Source organism: Strix uralensis, unplaced genomic scaffold, assembly GCF_047716275.1.
Source record: "Strix uralensis isolate ZFMK-TIS-50842 unplaced genomic scaffold, bStrUra1 scaffold_316, whole genome shotgun sequence".
Classification (NCBI taxonomy): domain Eukaryota; kingdom Metazoa; phylum Chordata; class Aves; order Strigiformes; family Strigidae; genus Strix; species Strix uralensis.
In genome coordinates, this window is record NW_027436910.1 from 21,596 (window position 1) to 36,172 (window position 14,577).

Below are 14,577 nucleotides of genomic sequence, written 5' to 3' on the forward strand. Positions count from 1 at the left end.
ACAAATGGAGACAAGCTTCGTTAGCTCACTCAGCAGTCTGCTATTGGCTGAACCAAGCTTGACAAGTTAGGCTCTGTTGTCAGTGGCAGTGAGTGCCACACTACTTTTTTTTTTTAGAGGCTCTGCCTTTTGATTTCATAATTTTTTCCATTCATAATCATTTCATAATCATTTCCATTGAATATTCATTTTGGTTTATATCTAGCTCTCGTTATTCATCTCTCGTTGTTGCTCAATCCCCTCAGCAGCCAGACCTGGTCTTGCTGCCGTGTTTGTATTGGGGAAACTTCTGTTGATCCTGTGTTCTCACAGTGCATTTATCTTCCTAAACCACAAAACCAGCTGCACTGTTCAGGCAAAGGATGACATGTTGGGGGTGATGAGGGTTGAATGCTCCCGAAGGGATGGGGGGTGAAGGGATAACGTGGGTGCCAGGGCAGGGGCCCCGCCAGCGAGGCAAGGGGTGCCCAGGTCACCGGAGGGTCTCTGGGCTGGTGATGCTCTGTCTGCGGCAGCTGAGATGATGATCTTCATGCAGCTCTTCCTTGCTGTACGCAAACAGAGCAGCTGCTGGATGCTGATAAACTTAGGGGCAACCAAGGTCTGGCTTTTGCTGAAGCTTTGAGCTAGGTCAGCCTTTTTGGAGGTGCTTTTATTGCTGAGTGTGCAGTCAGATAACGCCATCGGAGTGCTGAAGCTGGGTGGCCGCTGGGAGATAGCAGCTCCCATGACATTTTCCATCTCTTTTTCTCTTCCAGCCTGGATCCCTGCTGTTACCACTTCAAGATAACAAACAAAGGACGGCGCACCCATCAGCTCTACTGGTCAACAGAAGGTTTTGGCCTGTTTCACCAGCGCGATCGGGTCCCTGCTGTCAGCACCACCAAGGGCCAAGGTTTCTCCCGGAGCCCCAGACCTGCCTGCCCTGTGTTTAAGGTTCAACCGCTGAGGGTGGAGCTGATGCCAGGCAAGACTATGGAGATGGTGCTGGAAGGCTTCTCCCGCACTCCCCAGGTGAGGCCCCCCCCGAGGGCTGAGCCTTCCCCATCAGGAGCAAGTGCTTTCAAGAGTCACAAGTTACCATGGCAGCACCAGCTGCTTTCCTTGCTGGCCACCATCAGTTCCTAAGGCTTTTTCATGTTTCCATGGCTACCGTAAACCCAACCTGCTGATACCAAAACACAGGCTGAAGGAAATATTGCTACTTCAGGGGCAAATGGCAGGTTACAAGGTGTCATGTGCTGAGGCAGAAAGGAAGGGCAGAGAAAATAAGTTACGCTTAGACTAGGAGCACAGGCAGAAAGTAAATAAAAAAGTGCAAAGTAATGTATTTGGGGGAAGCAGTGAGTAAAACAAAACACCTGTGAAGGGTGGGAGGGTCTGGGAGTAGCATCATTTTTCCTCTATAGACAAACATGGGCAGAGGGCTTGTCTAGCACTGAGTCCTGGAGCAGAAAAATGAACAGTGTGTCAGCTGTAGTGATCGGGGTGATGTTCATCCATGTGGGAAACTGTTCGCAGGGATCATTATAATTGACAGCTTGGCCTTTGTCAATATTTCCATAACAGCTCGCCCCAGTCTCTCAGCCAGTCCCAGGGTCCCAAGGGCAGGCAGGTCTCGCAGCACCCTTGGATGGCAGCTCAGAGGGGGAGATTTCAGCAGGATCACTGGGTGTTCTCCTCCCTGGACCCTTCTTTCCAGGGAAATCCAACTCTCCAGAGAAGCTGCCAGCTAACCCTGGTGTGCATTCCCTTTCTCCAAGATCGCTGACCACAGATATTTAGGTGAATGTGGAATAAATCTGCATCAAGCTCCTGCTGATACTTGTGTTTTGAAAGGTGTTTTAAAGGATTGCCTTGGTGGTAGCTTGAGGAATACTCGATTACTCACCTAGTTGACTGTGATGAGACTGTCCCTGTGCAGTTCGGAGCCCAAAGGTTTTGCTGAAATGGGGAAAAGGTACCAGAAAGGAAATAAAGTGATCAGGGTGCAGGTGAGGCTGTCTTGCCTGGAAAGCCAAAAGGGGATCTGTGAGCTGAGCTGTGGCTACCTGCCTCCTGCAGTCAAAGCCAAGACCCTGGGAGTGGGCTTTCCACCTTCCTCGGGTCTTAAGAAGTTTATACTCTTGAGGTTGGTCAGAAGCCCAACTCCCTGCATTGCACACGCAACACGGATGATTTTGAGTCTGTGGACTCTGAGGAGCAGTTGGGTTGTGGTGTTGAATCAGAGGGAAGAGTGAGAAATGAAGGGAGGAATTTGGGGAACTGAAACCATGAGAAATCAGGAAAAAGTCTTAAGTGTAAGAGCATCCAGCTTAAGCAGAGGGTTTTCATGTGAACTGCAAGACATCTCTTTCCTGGGGAGGTTTCTTTTAAAACCAGCTCTAGGAGGGCACAGTACCTGCTAGGAATGAGTGACCCCCTCTTTACCTGAAGGCAGTCTGGCTATTTGGGTTTTTCCCATGGATCCTGTCCACTAAGCTTCCAAGGGAGGGTTTGCTAGCATTGGCCCTTCTATCACCTGTTTTCCTTAATATAGTTGTATTATTTTTTTTTTTAAATCAGTTCCTACAGCTTTCTGTAAGTATTATGCTTGGCAGTGGTACAAATCAAAACAGTAATCCTTTGGGGCAGGGACTATTACAATTGTAGGCAGCACATGACTCACAAGGGCTTTTTGTGGATAGTGGGGTGTAGCATTACGGACGTTTGAGAGCAGAATAAATGGGATGCAGCATAAAAAGAAAAGGGGGCTGTTGAGGAGCCCAGTGGATGTAACTTGATGGCGGTAATACGGTCTGTGGCTGGGTGGGTAGCAAATGCAGTGCGTTTTCGAGACGCCCTGCTGGCCCCCGCTGGGTGACGGCTGACTCCTCCGTGCAGGTGGTGAAGGAGCGGCTGCTGTGCCACGCCGTCGTGGGGAGCAAGGCAGGGAAGGCACCGATAATGCAAGTGGATGTCACGTGCGAGTTCATTGCTCCCGTCCTGCAAATGTCCTCCAGAGAAATCACTTTCCGGGTGGAGAAGGTAAGTCTCTGGGTTTCATCCTGGCATTGAAGAGCATGGCTGATGACTGAAAGCTTGGTGCGGGGGTGTGCTTGTGTTCAAAGGAGGAAGTTAAATGGCTTCTCCAAGTCTGTGGGACTTTGACTATTGAGCTGAGCTGGACCACGATTTTGCCATTAACACTGAGATCAATATTTTGCTCCTCTGGGATTGGGAGCAGTCCCACCAGCTGTATTCTGCCTTGCTGTATTCTGCCTTCATGATATGGAGACAGAATTGAACTGCTGAGCCAAGGGCACAGGGCGAGATGTGTGGGACCCCCGAGAACAGCGTGGGCTTTGCACAGCCACCTTGTGTGCTGGGGCTGCGGGTGGGCGAGCAGACTGCTGCAGCTGAGCGATGCTAAACCCCCTCCTCACCCGTCCTGAGGTGCTTCGTAAAGTAAGTGAGGATGTTTTTGGAGATAGGACTGGTTTGTAACTTCACCCAAGTAAAACTCTGCCGAGGGGGATCGTGGCTACTTCTAGAGAGACACCAGTTCCTGTACTCAGTGTGAAGGGAGGTTTTTGGGGATCCTCCAAGGCACAGTGATGTCTGAACACCGATCCTGTAGGGAAGCTGAGAAGAACTGAGATTCCTGTCAGCTCCTCAGGCTGATGAGAAAAGCCTGTCATATCTTGTCTCTCTTTGCCTTCTCTGCTGTTGGTATGGATGCTAGCTCTTTGCAATTCCCCAAGCTTCACCTTGTTCAAAGGACCCGCAGACATCCTTCAGCTGCAGTGATGATAACACCAGCGCAAAGCAGATGCCCTTTAGTCTCTGGATCCTGACTGCTGCATCACCTTTCCCTCTCCCGCGAGGTGTCTGAAAAAGAGAAGATATTTCATTATTTAGTTTCTGTGTTTTCAGGTCTCTCCTCTGGTTCCCAGGCTTCCAGAGAAGCACAAAACCCTGTGAGCAGGCAGTTCGGGTTTAATTAGAAGCTTTTCAGCTATCCCTGATGTCTGCCTGTGGTCTGCTTGATGCCATGTGCTCTGATTTATCGAGTGTTATGACACTGTTTGATATCGATACATCCAGAACCAGTTTCCCAAACACTGTCTAGTTGATATAAACCATGCAGGAAGCCCAGAGCAATGCATAAACAGGAAAAAATAGCTTAGGTGGAGCCAAGCTTTGAGGCTACAGACAGCTTGTCACTGGAGCAGGGGCAGCAGGACACCCGTTGTAGCCCGACTGTTGAGGTTTCTAGCTGGCTGTATGTGCCTGTAGATGTTCAAAGCTAACCTTAGGCTGCTGCAGGCTCTCCACTATGGGCCAAATCCTGCTCGCTTTTCTCCTCTGACCAGCATCACTGCTTTTATGAGGCTACTAGAGCTGATAAGGTTGTAAGAAATTACTGTATGTGAGTGAAAATCATCTTGTGCCATTCTTCTCGAGAGAGGATACAAAACTGGAGACAAGTGGTCTGGGTTCACTTTCTGCTATTGATCTTGTTCATGCAGCTGCCTCCTCTTGGGCTCCTATTCCCTCCTCTGTATGCAAGAGTGTTTCCCTGTCCCCGGGGGATGCTGTGGTTTCTAAACATGAAAGGCATCTGATATACTTAGAGAAAAACCACCTAGAAGGGTAGAAACTAATAAAAATAGTAAATAGAGGTGTATGCCCTTTGGGGTTGAAAAACTTCACATTGTTTCTTTCCCTTGTGTCCTGTTTCTGTAGCACCCCAGTGATGTCCTAACTCTGCAGTACCAGCCTCTTTCTTTGAAAAACGCATCCTCCCTGCCACTCAGCATTGTCCTGGCCTTAGAGCAGCCCTTCTTAATCTGCGGTACAGACCAGCGGCCCCTCTCTGCAGACGTTCAGGTGAGCAGCCGTGGGCCTTCCTGATGGTGGGGTTTGAAGAGGGGGGAGTGTGGTGGTACGTTTCTGTTGGGAGGTCCTCTAGTAGAGAAGTTTATTCTTTAGACTCAGTGGTAGACTGGCCTGAACTAAATCAGATTTGAAACGAGCTGCTGAAGGAAACGAACTATCATCTGAACTGGGGAAATACATCCTGGCTCTAAGACGTGAGGAGAGGGGAGCAGGCAGCTAGGTCTGGGCAAGCCGTGTAGTAAAGGTGTCTCTTGGAAGCCATCGAGCTCTCCAGCAGCCATTCTCAGATAACCTCAAGAGCAGCTTGCTTTCTTCAAGGGCAGCCCTGCTTTCAGGAAGGCTGAGGAAGCTCCTCCAGCTGCTGCCTGGCCCCTGCCCTGTTGTTGGTGGAAGGTGTTGGACATGGGCTCTGCTAAACACTTGTCGTAGACAGGGCCACCACTTCTGTGCTGTGCCAGTGACTAGTCCCTGCAAGGGTGAGGCTGCAGTGCCATGCTGCTTGTGCTGTGAGGCTAAAGGAGTTCCTCCAGAGTTGGGGCAAAAGGCCCTGGTGTGCCAGAGTGCTGATTTAGTTGTGTATTTAGCACATAGCTTCTGTGGGTCCCGAATTCAGCAGAAGAATATTTATTTTCCTCGTGTATTGATGCAGAGCACAGTGAGATGAGCCTGAGATAGTCTCAGACAAGAGCGTGGTGGGGCTTGCAGTCAGGCGCACACTGTGAAGGGAACGCAGGATGAACTGAGAAGCCTACGCTGGGGTCACACATTGAACATTTACACGTTTCATGCTGCCGGACCTTGGGACTTCATCACACTGATGATTAATACTCTTCATTTCCTTGCAGCCCGTGAAGCTGGAGATAGGGGAGGAACTTCATCTCTCCATCAGATTTAACCCTGCTTATGAAGAGGATTTGTGTACCCAGGTAGTAGAGAAGGTTCTGAAGATACGATTTCTTGAGCATCCTCATGAGGAGCGGGTCACGGTTTGGGGAGAAGTCTACTTTCCGAATCTCCATAACCAGCCCACGGCCCTGGACTTTGGCTGCATCTTGAACAACACTGAAGGTGTGCGTTACATCGAGATGACCAACTGCAGCCAGCTTCTTGTCCAGTACCACTGAGCGTTCCTGATGGACAGCCACGTGAGCCAGATGAGGTATGTGCCCCTTTGCTCTCTCCTTGCAGCTCTTCTCCTTCCTCATGTCCTGTTTGTGCTTTGCAAAGACCAAGGCTGTTTGCCTGTGATCTGACAAATTGCTTTCAACTTTCCCTGTGGGAGTAACACCTACCAGCCGTGGTCGGGCTTAGGTTCTCAGGGAATAAGTGATCTCCACCAGTTTGATGCTGGGAAGGAGACAACGTTCTCCAGCCAAGCTGGGGCTGTGAGATGCTACCAACACTTTTTGCATTGTCCATAGCCTAGAGTCCTACTTTATTTCTGGAGCTGCAAACCTATACTTAGGCACTGGGACAAGCCGATATATGATTTTTCTTTCCTGCCAACCCTATGTGTTGTCATTTTACGCTAAGAACCTACACAGGCACTGCCACCAGAACGATGTGCTGCTGCCCCAGTCTCTTGCTGCTGCTTTGCTGTAGCCCCCATACTGGTTCCCCTGGGAAGGAAGGCTGGTATTGGAAAGCTGCTTTCTCAGACCTTTGTGGCCTGAGGCAAACACCACACTGGTGAAGTGAATTTTCATCTGTTAAACTGCTCATCACATTCCCCAAACAGCTGTTTAGTGTTTTACAGGGAAACGGCAGGTTCTGCTGCAGCTTTGGGTCCAGCTGTAGGTGTTGGTGGGAGCACTTGTCTGAACGTCTGTGGGAAATGGGGCCATCCAGCACTGGGCTGTGGTTTCCAAGCCCAAGAAGAATCTTTCAGTCGTGCTGGAGCACATTTATAAACACATTTCCAGCAGTTCCTCCTGCTGTGGCCTCTCTGCATAGCACAAAAGTCTAGTCTGGGCAGTTTTAATTACAGTAGCAAATGGTTTTTCCATAATGCCCTAGGAAACTGAGCAAAGTTAACCATTGTGCATTGAAGTGCTGCCATTACAAATAATAGAGATGATCAATAAACAGGTTTGTTTAGAGAATTGGGATCTGGCTCAGAGGACATAACCTACTGGGAACTGGAGATTAGCTATGGCTATGAGGAGAGCTTGGCGGAGAAGACCTGGGCACTGGGCTAGCCTGTTCACAGCTGGATCTTACCGAGTAACAACCAGTCTTTAGTGTGGCCCTTCTTGATGCACGGCACCTTCAAGAAGAGACCCTAACATGCAGAGGAAAGCCCGCAAGAGCAGGTGGAGGGAGGTGGGCAGGGAAGGAGGAGCAGAGCTGTAAGCTCTGCTTGGAGGCCCCGTCATCTCCTGGTAAATTAGATTAGGGTTTAATTGCAAGCTAGAGGGAAAATCTAATTTTTATGATAGAACAATGCATATATTTTATAATAACAGAGAAGTAAGCATGTTACAGCAAAGCCTGTGTGGAATTAATTTCTTCTGGGGCCACTGTCTATCTTTACTCTTTCCTTTTTTTAGAACCAATTTAGGTTTTTGGAAATGTGAATTCTGAATCAGTTTTCATCTTTTAATTACCCTGTCTCCACCTAAACTGGCTTAGGATCCGAGCCTGCGGGTGCTTGTTCTTCCAGGGGATGCTGTCACCCAACTCTGCTGAGTCGGTAGCAGTTGAGGGTCCTGATCATCTGGCAGGATAGCAGCCTCTGCTCCAAAGGGTTTGGCATAGCCCCTTCACTGGCTCGTTAGCACTGGGGGCGTTGTGGCAGCTCCCTTTTCTGCTCTGTATGTTAATTAAGCAGAAATGTACTTTCTGTGGGTCCCTCAGCAGACACCATGTGATTCTCCGTGGCAGAGCTGGAAATGAAGATGGTCTCCAAGCTATTAACACCTCAAGTTGCTCATTAAGAGCCTGGCAGAAGGGCAGCATGTCAGATATTATTTCTGGTCCACATTAAGCACTGTTAGTATTCTAAATTATCAGATCAAACTCACCCAGTCTGACATCGAGGGAATCAAACATCAGGACTCATGAAGGTGAGATCAATAGAGTTTAACCATACATCCATCTGACCTTGCTGGAGCCGATCATCAGAGACTCCCACCATCAATCAGACACACACGTTTATTTTGGCCAGGAGAGAAAAATGTTGTTCTTCTGCCTGGACAAGACTGTGTGCTTAGATCTTTTTTTCTTCTAATTGTTCAACCTATTTTTCCTACTTACCCTTTAATCACTGCTGCTGCTTTGAGCAGAGCAATCATATAAGTAACACAGTCCAAGCATTGCTGTGTGGTTGGACGTGCCCAACTCACGCCAACCCAGGTCCCTTCTCTGGCACTGCTGAGCCATAAATCTCTCACGGTTACTCTTCTTCTAGACCTCTATGTGGTTGGAGACAGACTGAGAATACATTCTCCTCACCCTTTGGGCCTTTGATAGCTCAAAGCTGAGTTAAGCCTTTGCACCAAGATGTTTTCTGCAGCGTTGGAATGGGTCACCAGAGTCACCCAGCAGGAGACAGTAGGTCTGGAGTCAAATTTGGACATTTTATCATATTTCTTACCTTAAAGGTTTCTTCCTGAAACACTGATTTGTCCCCCTTTCCAAGGGCAGTATCCAGCTCCTCAGCTCTGTTTGGCTTTCCCATCAAAAGGAAGACATTAAATCCCAAAGGATATACAAGGATTTTTTTTTGAGACCTGTGACAAAGGCTGCCAAAGGCTCATCCCCAAACTTCGCTGTTCTCTAGAGTTTTCATCCTCTGTTAAGGACCTGTGCCTTGTCATTTACTTTGAGCATTGCTCCTCCTGCATCACCTCTTTGTCCCCTTCACGCGAGACACGTTTCCTCCCTGGGACAGAGCTGACACACACCAGTCAGTCCGTGTGCCAGGATGGATCAGCAGGGAGCTCTGCACCTCTGTGGCACATGTCAGACCCCCTCTGCGTATTGATCTGGCGTGTCTGGAGAGTGGGAACTTCGTAGCTACAAATCCAGCATAATGAATTGCCAGTAGATTCTTTGGGGAAAGGGTTTGTTGAGCTAAACATGTAGAAAATGACTCTTTCCTTTCCATCCAGGATTTTCTCAGCCAATGTGTTTTGAACCAACCAGGAGCCTTTCTCCTCCCAAGTGGGTCTTCCTACAGCATTAGTAACTTCTCATTCCTCCGCCCTCTCTCCTTCCATGTCCCCTGGCAGGTTGCAGTGCAGGGACCCTGCGAGCCAGATCCCAGCCTTGTTACTGACCAGAAAACCCCAACTCTCTGTTATATTTGATGGGGTTTCTGCTTTGTTGTTTTTGTAACAAGGAAGAAATGGAAAATGCAGGCAGTGAAAAACAGCGCAAGGCAAAAATCTGACAGCAGTCCTCTGTCAGCCAGCGGAGGGGAGAGGTAGCAACAGCAGCAGCGAGCATGTACATCCGAAATGCACCCATCCACCGTGCCCCTGGTGCTGGGGAGTCTCAGATGGGTGACAGTAGACCATACCCCCTCCTCATCCCCCAGTGCCATCAGCTCCTCAGGGCAGTACGTTTTGGGCTTTGGTAGCCCCATGGGTGCTGCTTTTCCTGCTTAAATCCCGTGGGTAAGTTAGAAAAGGGCTGAGTCGTGATGGAAACGTGCTGCTGAATGCGGCCTTCAGCTCCATGTGGTTTGGCAGCAGCAGAGAAGTGTTTTGCTTGGTGTAAGGGAGAAGTGGCCTCTTATTTCTCAGAGATGGAGTGTCTTGGAGCAAGGACTGGTGCCAGGCAGGCTTCACCTCTGGGGTGGCAGCTGATGGAGAGGCTCTGTGCTTGTGGAGAGACACTGGGGAGCTGGAGCAAGGGAGACCTGGAAATTTGCTGCCTGTTGCACCCAGAGAGAATGGAAGGTAAATAAAATGATTGCCAGGGAGGGGTTTGGAGCCAGGCGTAAGCGAGCATATGCTGTTACCAATCAATCTTAGAGACATAAACCTGCATACTAGGTGTGGTACAGTGATGCTTTATCGGGACAAAGGTTGGGGGGCTGATGATTTTCTATTTGCAACATGTCTGTAAGCTTCTTTCTTCTCTGCTGTCACCATGCACCCTCCATCTCTGTGCCTTTTCCAGCACGGTGCTGCTCTTTTCCCAGCTCACGTGCTGGCGAGTCAGCCAGCCTGCCCCAGGCCTGGGCATGGCACCTTCTGGTAGTGCTCCTGGGAGCCTGACTGCAGGTTTGAGACAGCTTCTGCTGCCCCAGGGCTTCTGACTGCCCATTACGCTGTCGCACACCTGGAGGACTTTCACCTGGGCCATTGTGGTGGAGGTTGGAGCCCAGAAAAGCTGCGTGAGAATTGCTTTAACTATTACTCTTGGGTTTTCTGAGGCTCAGCCTCCTCCTTTGCACAGGGTGACAGACCCTGAGAGCTGTCCTTCGCCTCGGGGACTGGGGAGCAGCCCCAGGCTGTTGGAGGAGCAGATTGAGCGTAGGGAGGGCGAAGGAGAAAACATTGGTTGGGTGAAAAGCGCTGCACGTCCTACCCAAGGTGCTGTCGGGCAGCTGACTGTCTCAGGACAAAGTGTGGGAGGTGTCCCAGTGTCACCCACGCCCCGAGCAGGCTGTGGTGGGATGGGGGTTGCCTTCTGGTTTTGTAGCCGGTCAGCAAACGCTGTCTGGAAGGTGACGACGTCTTGCTCTGTCAGCGATGTTCAGCTAGCAAACCTGGGGAGCAGCTGACTTCTGTCTTTGCTTTCTGGACATCTTCATTACCCGGGGCACGCAGCAGGAACCCAAGGTACGTTTGCACTGCAAACAGCATCCTTCTCCCTATAAATGATGTTATGCCTCTGCGGCCTGGATGACTCGTCCTTCAATTCCCTCTGGGCAGGAGGCTGCTGCTCAAGGCCGGTCTCTGCAGAGCTTCAATGCTTATGAAACAAAATGTTGATTTTTTTTTTTTTAATTTTTCTGTTGTTCATGGGAACGGCTTGCTGTCATAGCCTGGCTGAGGTAGAGCGAGAGCATCGATTCAGGGACTGCTGCTGTTGCTTCCCTGTCATCCCTCTGGTAGAGCACTGAGTAGTGAAGCCACCAGATGAAATCTGGGGGGCAGGATGGGCTATTTATAGTCCTTTATTTGCTGACCTGCTGTCACTGCATGTGGCAATGAGGAGTACGGTGACAAAATTTTCTAGACCTTGTTTCTTGTAATTTCGCCAGCTGTTTCTCACCCTTCACTCTTTTCCTGCTTCCAGCAAGCTATGCATCAAACAGCTTTCCTTAAGGGAAAATCCCTCTGAGCCCACTGGCATCGTTCTGCCCAAGAGTGCCGTCTCTAGTATCGTTGTGCTCTTTCCTGGTGCATCCCTGTCTTCAGAGGGTAGGTGAGAAATCTTTAAACTCTTAGAAAAAGAGGCTCAAGCCAAATTTGAATCCAGGTGCCAAATCTTCACATCTTTTTGGGTGTAAATCTGCACAGGGGATTTTTGTGCTGATTCCTTCTAGTCCAAGGTGCTGCCTAGTGCAGAGGTGATGGAGAGCCCAGCTTCCCTGCTGGTCCCGTCATCAGCCCTGAGCTGGCTGCTGCCGAGACAGGGATGGGCAGCAAAAACCCTTCCAGAGAACAGGGATTTTGTCCTGTGTGAGGCTGGACACTCACAAGACAGTGAAACTGGTGCTCATCCTTGTGTACAGCCACTCTTTCCCCTCGAGAGGCTGATATTGGGATGGTGGATGGGCAGGATGGGTTTTGGGTGGGTTTCAGATCTCTTGCTGCTGACTGGCTGGTTTAAGGCAGATGAGGAGAATACCAGTCAGGGAGATCATTTCCCAAAACATCATCGTGTATTTCTTTTTCAGAAAGGGTGGGATCTGCCTGGCATGTGCCAGTGCTCTGTTTTCCTCTTGTATCACCAAGGACACAGGAGACTGTCCCGGCGTGGAGCAGAAGCAATGCTTGCTGTTCCTCTAAAAGCCAGAGCCAGTGTTTTGGTCCCACAATGGTTTCTTTGCCAATGTTTTCTTTGGCCACAGCCACCAGCTCCATGTGCTCTTAGGTGAGGAGCCACTCCATGCTGTGATAGACTCTGTAAAATGAGCCTGTTATAAAAAAATCATCTCTTATCCACCTGGTCCATCTCTTCATCCCTGAAAACAGCCACAGTGGGAAGACCTGCTGTTACTACTGCCCTTGTAGCTGCGCAGGAGCATTGATTCATAGAATATCTCAAGTTGAAAGGGACCCATAAGGATCATCAAGTCCAACTCCGTGGTCCTCGCAGGACCACATAGAATGAAATCATATGACTAAGAGCATTGTCCAGGTGATCCTTGAACTCTGACAGATTGCCACGCTGCTTGCAGAAGCAGGTGGTTTGTCTTTGCCAACTCAGAGAACAAGTAGCAGTTGGGTTAAGGCAGTATGGACCCCATGTTCACACAGGCCAGGTGAGGACTTTGGGATGTCAGGGATGTATCACCATAAATCTGTGTCTCCTGACTTGGAGATGGAGGCAGCCAGGGGCAAGGAGAGGGGAAACCTTCAGCTCTCTACAGCACAGCAGCCTGGGGAGGACTTCAGGTCCCAGGGAGATTTAATGGGGCTCTGCAAAGAGCGGGGCAGCCCAAAGAGGTGCCCACCCCAGAGTTAATGGTGTAGGCTGGTGCGAGAAGGATTGGTTTATTTCCCACCGTCCGCTTCCTGTAGCAGGAGGCAGGAGTCCCGGGGGGTTGGGCACCCCAAGGGTCCTTCTGGGCCAGCTGGCATGTCATGCATTTTGAGAGTGCCTAACTCAATTAATGCCGCCTTTTCAGCTGCTCCGCCCTTGGGAGAGTCATCTTTCTCCTCTGTGTGAAACCCTTCCAACTGTGAGCTTGCTTTGCTTGCTTCCTCTTTGGTGGTACCTGTCACCTCTCCCTCACCCACTTGCCTCCATCACCCCACAGCTGTCCCCAGCTGTCCCCGGTGTCACCTGGACCAGGCCAATCCTGTCTGCTCGTCCCTTGCCCCGGCCCCAGGAGCTCAGTGGGGCCATTGGACTGTGAGCACGTTTCCTGGGAGTATTTCTGCCTTGCTCTTGGTAAAGCAGGGGGTAATTAAGTTGTGCTATGGGAGTGACCTTTAATAATAACCCAGCAGTGATGTTAACTCGCCTTTTACACAGGGTGAAAGCCATGCACAGCCTTAAATCTGTGATTTCTGCTGGTGCCACAAACCCTGCTCCTCTGGACAGGAGGTGGATGGTGGTGCTGGTGTACTCAGGGGGTGGAGCTTCAGTGTCTGTCTGAGTGATCTGGGGATGCGACCCTCGGAAGTATATGAAACTGGAGCTTGTTTTGGTTTGTTTCTCCTTCTGCGTTAGTTATCGTTGCTGCTTTACCTTCTCCTGTCTTTCCCTGTGGTGACCCGCTGCAGAGCCCCATTGGGAGGGTGCGCTGTGGCATCGCTGCCTACCCCGGGCATGCTGGGCAGCCTGCACCAGTGCGGGCTGGTGGAGACACCTCCTGGGGTTCAGCAGATGCTGTCAAGATGAGCAGGGACGTTTCCTTCTAGGTGAGGACTTCAGGACATGCACCGTCATTGCATCTCCCTCCTTTTCCTCGCTCTGCTCTTGACACCGTGCAGGGACAGTGATGCGAGGTGGTGGGCAGAGGGGCCGTGGTTGGCTTTTCCTGTGGTGCAGCTGTGAGCCCCTGTGCTCTGGAGGTTGCTTGGTCAGGGGTTGCAAGGTCTTTGCGTGCTGCCGCGGGGTGCAACGAGGCACCCAGAGCGCATGGGTGCCTGGGCAGAGCCCAGGTACCTGCTGGTCCTCAACCCCCAGGATGCCCCAGCTCAGGCTTGAGCTGCTTTCTGGCTTTCAGCCCACCCAGCCTGGCCCCTACCACCTCAGACTGTCCTGTTCACCCCTTTTACAAACTTGTTGAGATCCAGCTTCGGCCTCCTGCAGCCTTTCCCTAAGGAGAGGAGATTGAGAACCTCTCTCTTCCCAGGGCCAGGAGCCTCCTGCTTGCCTTTCTAATCACCCAGGAGCATCCTGCTGCTCTCAGCTGGTTATGCTCAAGCACTTCTTCTGCTCCCCCCTGTTTCCTAGTATTCTTCACCCTTGCAGACACACCCTTTGTGTTTCCAAGCTCTAGCGCTTGTCCCCCTGAAAGCATCCTGAAATGGTGAGTGTCCAGATCCCTGCCACAAAGACGGCTGGAGCACATCTCTCCTCCTTTGCTATCGGTCACGGGAGTCAATACAGTCGTCTGTTGGCAGAGATGATTTTTGAAGCATCTGGTACAATTGTAATTGGTACGGATTACTTTAAATAGCATCTGCAAAATACTGCTGTCAGGGCTTGTTTAATTTTGAACAAAGACTGTAATTGTATTTATTGTTAGAGCTACTGATTTGATCGGAGGGACCTCTGGGCAGAGTCGGATTGAGAAGCATTTTTCTATCTGATAGAGAATCAGGAGCTCACCTGATGCTTATAAATCACCTGGCTGATGTGCAAAGCACAAGGAAGGGGAGGACTTACTGGGTCATGCTTTGCCATCTGTAAAAGCAATGCAAGTCAGAATAACTCCGGTAAAGTCAGTGGAGACTTCGTCCAGGGCTGTGACCTGTCAAGAGAGGGAAGTACTGCTGCCAAAGGATGATCTCCACAAAGAGCCACTGTGCCTGCGATGCCAGTGGTGGCTGGCCCTGGTCC

The 14,577-nt window shown here is 50.3% G+C and overlaps 1 pseudogene; it reads left to right on the plus strand.

The window, feature by feature from the left end:
• The window catches only part of LOC141938800 (hydrocephalus-inducing protein homolog), a 64,988-nt pseudogene that overhangs the window by 20,293 nt on the left and 30,118 nt on the right, over positions 1-14,577 (plus strand).